The sequence below is a fragment of the Pogona vitticeps genome, chromosome 1, assembly GCF_051106095.1.
Source record: "Pogona vitticeps strain Pit_001003342236 chromosome 1, PviZW2.1, whole genome shotgun sequence".
Taxonomy (NCBI): domain Eukaryota; kingdom Metazoa; phylum Chordata; class Lepidosauria; order Squamata; family Agamidae; genus Pogona; species Pogona vitticeps.
The window spans coordinates 208,447,571-208,457,254 of NC_135783.1; the positions used below are offsets into that span (position 1 = coordinate 208,447,571).

Genomic DNA, 9,684 nt, shown 5'->3' on the forward strand with positions numbered 1-9,684 from the left:
ATAGGCTTTCAGATTTTCTCCATCTTACCAAGAAAAGTACAAAACCTATTGAAAGGGCCTCAGAAAGCCGGAGGACCAACCTGTCCTCTAAGATCTGTTCTGGAAAGGATCCTCCTAGGTTGGGAAGAGACATTAAAAGGAATAGCATATCATGGTTGCCAAGAGGGGACTGAGATGGGTTTTCTCTGTTTGTTCAAATGAATGTCAAGGAAGCAAAGCAAGCTGATCTGCATAACCCCAGGGGTGACAAAGGTTTTTGCTCTGACCTGTAAACAGCCCTTTTTACTGCCTTGCTCCCCATGCTTAGGTAACATCAGGCTGACATGTGTGGAAGGAGAAGCGAGAAACGGGGCGGAAAGCCTCGGTGGTCTGCACGGGCCATAGCCATGTTGGGTCCGAGTTGAGCCCACCCGGCTATAGTGCCCCTCCATTGGAAGTGCCATGGTGGAAAGGGTGTGTAGTGGTCAAGAGAGAAGGCAGCATTTCTGTTGGAGACGCTCTGCTTAAGCAACCCTTTGGTCACCTTTGAGGTGTCAGTTCAACAAAGTCACTTTGGTGCTACTTGAGAAGGAAACCATCCTGTTTCTTTCCTTTAATGAAACAGAGGTAGCCCAAGAGCGGAGCAAGAATTACTTGCACCCCTCAGACAAAAGGCAGCCACTTCATCTAGACAGCTGTGGTCCCATCGCACTCAGGAAGAGTTTTCTCACATTTGTCTCCTCTGATCCAATGTCGGAGACCACGTAGGATAAGTCATTAATAGGTGAAATAATTATTCTAAAGAGGCCACCAGGCTGGGAAAAGGCTGGTCTATATTCACTGAGCCAAACTTAAAAGAAACAGATGAGAGGCTTCCAGGGAGCCTGTCTTAATAGGGGGATTGGGGCCACATGGTCCTCTGGAGGAGGAGGAGGAGGAAGAGGAGGGAAACTCACCGGAAGACTCGCCGTGGCCTGGAAGGCAGCCAGCACCTGGCACCTGGCCTGCAGGACCCTCGCTCGGATCCACTCTGATCGTGTCAGCCAGGGCTCCATCAGCTGGAGGCGAAGCAAGAACACAAAGCTCGAGTCAAAGAAGCATCTCTGATGAGGAAACTTTTTGAATTTTACAAAACTATCCGTGATATCGCACCAATGAATGGAAGCCAGGTGGTCCATCCACATCCTGCTGCCAAGCACAGCTGGCCACCAGAGACGGCCCTCCCACCCCCTGCCTCCTCACGGCATTCCGGGTGGAAGGAGGTGGAGAAAGCCCACGGGGAGGGAAGCCCCTGATCTGCAGGATCCAGACCGTCCACCCTTGGAGAACTCCTGGATCGTTCAGGGGCTTAGGTATCTCGCTGGGGAGCCAGATGTTGGGGGCTCGATTCCCCATGGCATGCCTCCTTGAGAGGGGCTGGACTTGGTGCTCCCTAAGGGTTCCTTCCAGCTCGGTAGCCCTAAGAGGCTGATTTCCTTCCCTGTTCAGGAAAGCTTTCGCATCTGAGATAGCGGTCTGTGAGGCGCAGGCTAACTGGGAGACTGTGACAGACAGGTCAGGAACCACTCCTGTCCATCACAATGGAACCCTGATTCAGGAGCCAATGGCTGTACAGAAAATCCATCACAATGGAACTAGGGATATATAAGAGAATGGATGACAGTTAAAGAGCAGTTAGAGTCTGAGTTGGCAGTTAGAGAAAGGATTTGAGAATTAGAGAAATGAGTTAGAGTCTGTGTCTGAAGTTAGTGAGAGTCTGTGTTAGAGATGTCAGTTAGAGAGAAGAAATTTAGGCAGTTAAGACTAGCCTGATGTTAGAGAAAAAGAGAGAGAGAGAGAGAGAACATGATAAGAAATGAATAAATATCTTGACTGAAATGATTATAAATAAACAAATATAAATGTTACCAAAGCACAATTTATTGAATGAATAAATTGAGACCATCCATGATTTACTTTACAGTGGACCCTTGACTTACAGACGGCTTGACTTACAGACTTTTTGAGTTACAGACTTCTCTGGCCGCAAAATTTAGGTTTGACTTGCAGACTGAGATTTGACTTACAGACCAGAAAAAAACCAAAATGGAACAAAAACGGCCTGTTACGGGATTAATCGGTTTTCAATGCACTGTAGGTCAATGGAGACTTGACTTACAGACTTTTTGACTTGAGAACCGCCTTCCAATACGGATTAAGTTCTCAAGTCAAGACCCCACTGTATATGATTTACTTATGAACACTTTAATAAATATTGTTTAATTGAATCACAATGATTGAAGAGTCCTATTTGATATAGTGAGGAATATCTCCTCTGGTGGCAGCGGAAAAGGTTGGAAAATAACTGTCACACCCAAAAGTGAACCTGGGTTGTGTGGAGGAACAAACAGGGGAACTGGGTTCATGACATAAAATGGTGAGCAGCGGTTGGGATTCGAAAGAAATCCAGTGAGCCAAAATAAAGAGTGATTTATTAGGGTGTGGGATTCAAATAAAATTCAGTGAGCCATAATAAAGTGAAATTTATTAGGCTGGCCACGAATGAAAAAGAAATCCAGAAAGCCTTAAAAAAAAAAAGAGAGAGAGAGATTGAGAGAGAGAAAATCTCTGAGTCTAAGAGACCTGGTTGTCAATAGTCCAACTGAAGGAGTAGGAAACCCTAAGGCTTAAGGTGAATAGCTTGATAGGGACTCCTAAAAGTGTGGAAAGACAAAGGCAGGAAAAGAACTCTGAGGAGATTTCTATAGTTAAAAGTTTACCTCAAGCTGAGAGTGTGAGGACCAAGAGGGCTAGCTTTTGATCCCAAAGCTCTGAGAAAGGGAGAGCACTGAGGGGATCTAAAAGTGGAAGCCAAGGTCTAAAAGGAACAGCTGAGGTGAAAATAAATTAGGCTTACAAAAAAAAATATTGCTTGGAAAATCTGGGTATCTGTAGACCAAGAGATATAAAGTAACAGACATAAGGAACAGCAAGGCTGAAGCCTAAAGATACAAGCTGCCAAAAGAAAGCTATGTAGTTAAAATTTCTAATACTGTACAGGAAAAAAGAGGTCATTTTAAACAGAGGCTTGTATATTGGAATTGGTGAGAAAGCAGCCTACCAATTTAATAATAAATATAAACTGTTAAGTGTGCCTTCCAAGAGAGGGAAGAAGGCAGTTATGGAACTTGCTGAGAGTCAGATTTTACCTCAGGAAGAGGAAATTTCAGACCCAGAAATCAAAGCTTGGTTTGAGGAAAAGATTTTACAGATTAGGGCTGAGTTTGGAGCCAAGATAAAGGAACTGGATTTGAGAATAAAAGAGAGGAATTTGCAGCTAGAAAAGAAGCGAATGAAATTATCAGCCCAGAATAAAAATACTAATAATGATTCAAATCATGGGGGAAATATATCAAAAACAGCTAAAAATATAAAAGAAGTAATAAACTCAAAGTATTCTGAGAAAAAAATTGGAGGGGAAGATAGAAAGCAGAACCCAGAGAGTACATCAAAGATGAACTGGCAGTTGGAAGCCATTTTAGAGAGAGCCCCTCAGAGCAGTACCAACAGATAGATAAAAGCTTTGAAGAAAAGGGAGACAGAACCCCATATAATGAACAAAGAAATTAAAAAAAAACTTATTTTGGTGTTGGGAAAGCAGATCATTATATTTCAAATTGTGAATTTATTAAAAACAAAAAAATGGGACAACAGAAAACAGGGGGAGTTGTACCTAAAAAGATGTATTATATACAAAAGCAGAATGAGGATTCTAAAGTAAGCCAAGATGGCAGCTTAACTGACTCATAGGAGCAGGAGCAACTGCTCCTCTAGCAGAGATAGTCCACTGCTATTACATTAAAACTAACAGGGAATTGATGAAGTCATCTGGAGAAAATATTTATATTAATAATATCAAATATCTGGCATTGAGAGACTCTTGTTCTCAGATAACTATATGTCATACAGATATTTTTCCCCAGGAAGACATCGTTCCAAATGAGAAAAATTCAGTTAAAGGAATTGGGACAGAAGTGATTAAGCTACCAGTAGCTGTAGTACATATAAATTATCAAGGGTGGGCTGGTAAATTTATAGTGGCTGTTTCACACGAGATCCATATGCCTTATTTAATTGGTTTAGATTTGATTAATTATATTAAGACTTATGTGATCACCACACATTCACAGACAGAAAAGATAGAAAATCTTTATGGAAATAGTGAGGTTCCTGAAGAAGTTATAAGTGTTAGCCAATCACCTGAACTGGATTTGTGACAGAGATGTTGAGAAGAGGGCCACGAGGATGATCAGGGGACTGGAAACTGAGCCCTGTGAGAAAGGCTGGAAGAAGTGGGCCCGGTTTCTTTGCTGGTTTGTTTTTGCATCTCCCTCACGGTGAAGATAGCTCTTTTATTAAATTCAGATTTATTGGTCTTCTATACCATCTCCAAACTAACTTGTAACTATTTCCCTTCACCCTTACAGACATACTTTTCATTATTCTTTCATTTCTGCATTTTACTCCAATCTTCCATTTTATTTTCCTCACTCAAATCTTCTTGCCACATCTCTTTTAACACACTGGTTAATATTCTGCCTGTATTAACATCTTCTATATTATGCTTATTTTTCCCTTTCTATTTTTCCCCATCTCTCTTTCTTCCTCTTTTTCTATAATCTCAAATTGGGTCATTTTCCTACCCTCTCCTTGTTTCGTTTTCCAATCTTTCATCCATTTTTCTAACTGAAGTATATTTAACCACAGCATCCCCTCTCCCAATCTCTTATACATCCCCTACCTTGCATTCGTTTTGTCCATTCCTTTATCTTCATAATTCCTTGAAACCTTTTGAACTTCCCTTTAAGATTATCGGGGGATTTTTTTTCTTGTTTTAATTTCTACAATGTGTGACAAGGGTGAAGACTTAGGGGGTGGACTTAAGGGGATGTATATACATGTGGGAAATAAGGAAGACAGAATGACCAATGATTTTTGAGGAAAGAAGAGGAACAATTGGTGTGGAGGTTCACCCCAAGGATGGCTTTGTTGAATCTGGTTAAAAATCGTCAATGGAAGAGAGAAGAAATCCAATTAATTCCTATAATGGTGATGGTGGGAAGGTTAATATTTGCGAAAAAGTTGGAAATGTAATTACAGTATACACTTTATCTGTACCACTTCTCCATAGTAAGTGGATTATGGCAAATAATGATAAATTAATGTGAAATTAAGATTAGAAGAGGAATGGCAAAAAGGTAATGATTTTAAACAAATATGGAATTTGGTTTTGGTACATGTGTTGCAGAAAAGGAAGGAGTATACACTGGGGGAAAAGAAACAGTGTGTTACTGGAGAGAAATGGGAAGATTTGAAATACAAGAATGAAGAGGAAGGAACTAGTCCTGCCTGGGGGTGGGTGGGTTGCACAATGTGATGAAGAGGAGTTGGTTAAGTCATAAGTGGTTATTATCATCATCATCATCACCACCACCACCACCACCACCAGGGTTCTATGATCCTCCCCTAATTGCCAGGGAATGTGAGACCTTTAGCTTTCAAAGACCAATCGCGAAACAAGTCAAGCGGAGCCATGAATTACGGGAGGTGAGAGAACCTGCTGCGGTGATCATCAGATGATTTCAGTCATCGTTTGCTAATTACAGATTGACTTCAGTTAATAGCTAGCCCGTCCTATTGACAACTTTACCAGCAGACTGAATGTCAATGTCAATGAAGGGGACTTCCTCTTGAGGGCATGCACGGTGTTTACCTGGATCATTTCCTCATTCCTCTCTGAGGTTGGATTTTCCTTCACGAGGACCTGGATGAGATTCCCCACGGCTTCCATGGACCTGGTGTGCTTGATCTGACAGCACAACCCAAACCATGAGGTCAGACAGCAGACCCCATTCCCCTGATGCTCCTCCTGTGTCAGAGGATGGGCAAAGCACGGCCCAGCGAAGAGCGGAAACAGACAAGGCATTCACCTCCCACTGTTAAAAGTGGAACTGCCTTTAGAAGGAAAGGGCATTCGGTTATTGTGCAAGTGAGGGTCTGTAGCTCTTCAAGTGGCAAAGGAGCCTGTTTCTGTTCAGCAATCATTCACTGAGAAGGAAACAGTGGGGGTTGTTTGACTATCAATTACACGGAACAACCACCCATTTCAAGAATGCATCTCTGGTGCATCCATAGTTGTCCGTCTGCAATGAAACCAGGTAGTTAAAGCAGCCCTTTGGGATCCAAAACAAAAAAGGTATATTTTAGGATGCCCAAGAGGATGTTTCGGGGAAACCTACAAGCAGATTTTTAAAGGGAGGACCCGGAAGAAAGCGTTCCTCACCCACCTCTATATCGGAAGCCTCCTGCTCCGTCCTGGTCCTCTTTTTCAGGCGCTCCAGGGGAGGGGGAACAGGCAACCGGTGATGAGATCCAGCAGACGCCGGAGGTCTTCAGCTGGCAGGCACGGCTTGAGTTGGCTACCGGAAGAAAGGTGGGTTGAGAATTCAGACAGAGGTTCACAAATGTCCCCCCGAAAGAGAACAGCAGCCCAAATCTCAGTTTGGCTGCTTCTACTTTTGATCTACATGTTACAGCCTCATGAAAAGAAACCAGATGGCCTGTTTCTGTATCATCATTGGACAGTCCAGCACAGCAGCTTTGAAGGACTGTGTCTCTGGAGGGAAAAATTCCCCACCCATCTCATGACCACAGGGATTGGCAAGGAGGATCCTCCATTTCACATTGCAGAGATGCCGCCGCCCCTCACTCATTGCTGCCTGAGACACGCCTCCCTGGCCCAGCTGGCTTCTTAGCTCTAGATCGCTTACCTGATGGAGACTAAGGCTGTGATGACTGTTGGGCAAAGGGATGTTTTGAATAAGCGCTCCCTTCCAAGAAAGCCCTGAAGACACAAAAGGGGGGATGCATGGAATGAAAAGGGGGCAAAGCAGCGAGGAGTGGAGACCGTGGGTCCATTCACACCCCAGGGTCTACAGCTCAAGTTCTCCTTCCGATGGCCAAGAAGGGGGTTGAACCTGTTTCCCTGAGGGGTAGCATGCTCACCAAAAGAAGCTTTGCTCCCACTACACCCCCAAGATCTGGGTGTGGACCTCATCGTGAAAGCCCTCCAAGAAGGGATTCCACTGAGAGGTTCAATCAGCCTCCTTCGTATCACTGGGAAGACCCCGGGTCTGAAGAGAGACCCCCACACCCCCTTTGTGCTTTGTGGGAAGCCCACCGGAGACTTCAGGGCCCCCTCCTGGCTTACCAACAAAGTCTCCAGTAACTCTGTTTTGCAGTCCAGCTGGAAGTCGGCGTCCTGGGCTTCATGAACAGCATTGCAAATGTCCATCACGCTGTTGCAGAATGTCACTTCCACGGGGGTGCCCTGTTTTGCCCAAAGAACCCACATGGTTAGAAGGACAGGTTGTGACAGAGTGGCGGTATTTCAAGGATTACCCCAGGAGGTGATAACCAGCAGAGCTTCCCAAAGTGTAATTAAGATACAGGCAGCAAACAATCTTGATAGTAGAATATATGTATTATATACAGGATATGTACAGGTATATACACAGCGTAGTCCTTGTCCAGTTCCAATTGTCATACACGGCAGTTCCACAGAGTACAGAATGCATAAATCAGTGTCAGAGTCCAGTAAATAGTCAAGGTCAATATACCTTGCAGTCAGTCCGGTTCACCAGAGTTCCTCTTCTCCCAAGCTCGTAGATACGGCTTCCACAGGATTCTCCAGCTTAACAACAGCACTCCACGACCAACAACAACACCCACAATGGTGTCTGCTTGGTCTCCTGGCTATATCCCAGTGATTAGCCAATCTTGTGATTGTTCATCCTGCTGATACAATCAGCTCAGCTGCATTAACTCATGCTTAGCTTTACTTTACAGCTCTGATCCTTACAATACTTAGATCTTGTTGCCAAACTGCATTTAACAATTTACTCAGGTTTATCCCAAACCTGACAGGTTGGGACTGGGGGGCACTTACAAATGGACCGGTCCCTTTGGGCCCCTCTCAGCCTAAACCCCCCAACAGGGCTATTGGGAGTGAAAAAGGGTGGGGGGGTGTCAGGCCTTGATCGTCCCAGGTAAGGCAGTGAATGTCCAGGGGGCATCCATTTCCTCCTGCTTGGCCAACAGGTGACTGGCCTGCCTAGATTGTATTGATTTCACTCCCGTCTGCCGGGAGATCGAGAACTTGGGAGCGGCCACCGAGAAGGCTTTCTCCTGCTTTTCCACCCGTTTTGCCTTGGGAGAGGATGGGTCTCTCTCAGAAATTTTAAAACCCGGAAAGGCTGTTGGGAGAGAAGGCTCCCAGTTGAAGAGCCTGGCCCCCCGTCCTTCCAGAAGTCTGTAAAAGGACCAGCTGTAGAAACAACCGTGAGCAAACCCCAATGCCACGGGGATGGAAAGGAACATCTTTTACAGCAGGGGTCCCCAACCTTTTTTAGCCCCGCGGACCTGCTGGGGAAGTCAGGTCACCCCCCCCTGCGCTTGTGCGCATGTGCAAATGAGTGTGCGTGCTCTCGCACTGGTGTGCGCGCACTCCTGTGCATGCTCAAAAAGGAGCTGGCAGTGTTTGTATGGGGGTGACACGCTTATGCACATGCGGAAAAGGGTGTCACAACACTTGTATGGGCATGTGCAGGCATGTGCGCATGCGGAAAGGGCCAGCACAGCGCTCAGGAGGTGCTCATGTGCGTCCATGAAGAGGTGGGTGAGTGCTCACATGGGCACAGGCACATGCGCGCAGGCGCAAACAGGCCTTGCGGGAGGGGAGTGCATGCAGGGGTGGGGGTGGGAGGTCTGTCTCTGCAGCCCGGTCCGTCTCAGGCCACAGACTGGCATGGGTTAGGGTTAGGGCCGCAGACCAGGGGTTGGGGAACCTACTTTAGCAGGGAGCCTCTGTTTGCTCCCAGTCTCCTGCTTCCCCCTGAAGGGAAACGATTCGGACAGGCTGATCACATTCAGATCCTCTTAATAGCTTACCTTGTTCTCAGTGGTGACACCCAGGAGCTGAAATATGAAATGGAGAAGGTTGGCTGTAAGGTAGACATTGCAAACCAACAAACGACATGAGACGGAGGTTTGGTTTCGTTTATGCAACATTTCTCTCCTACCACAAACCTAAAAAGGCAGCTGACCTTATTTTTTTTTTAAAAAAATGCTAAAAACTCAAGTCTTGGGCCAAGAAAAAAAAGTTTTGCTAAGCAAATGGTGCAGAACAATCAGAAAATTTTTCCCCCTCAAATGTTTGGATTATTTTTTTATTGTTCTAAATGGGAAAAACCCAAAAGCGAAATGGCAAGTGGCATATATCACCCCCTGCTTGCTATGAATGATGGAAGTGAGATTTAAGGGTTAATACAAACATTAAGAGTGATACATATACAGTGGTGCCTCACATAACGAGCGCACCATTTAACGACAAATTCGCATAGCGATCCGTTTTTTGGGATCGCTAATGCGATCGCATACCGATGCCTAGGTAGGCAAAAACTCGCTTTGCGACGATCGGTAAGCGTTTCGCTTACCAATCTTCGCATAGCTTTTTTTAAAAATCAGCTGATCGGCGGTTCCAAAATGGCCGCCGGAAGACCCCAAATGGCCGCGTGCAGCGTTTTCGTGCCCTGCCCTCGCTTACCAAGGGCGCGAAAATACCTGCGCTATGGAGGAACATCGCATAACAGTGAGTTTTGGGCCCAT

General features: G+C 45.2%; 1 long non-coding RNA gene across 1 annotated transcript; it reads right to left on the bottom strand.

The window, feature by feature from the left end:
* Positions 1-934: 934 nt before the first annotated feature.
* Positions 935-8,991, bottom strand: LOC144589630 (uncharacterized). The gene is made up of 5 exons (XR_013545869.1): positions 8,968-8,991; positions 7,229-7,348; positions 6,789-6,862; positions 6,306-6,437; positions 935-1,037 (listed from the first exon to the last, which is right to left on the bottom strand). It is a non-coding gene; the product is annotated as an uncharacterized LOC144589630 (long non-coding RNA).
* Positions 8,992-9,684: the final 693 nt, after the last annotated feature.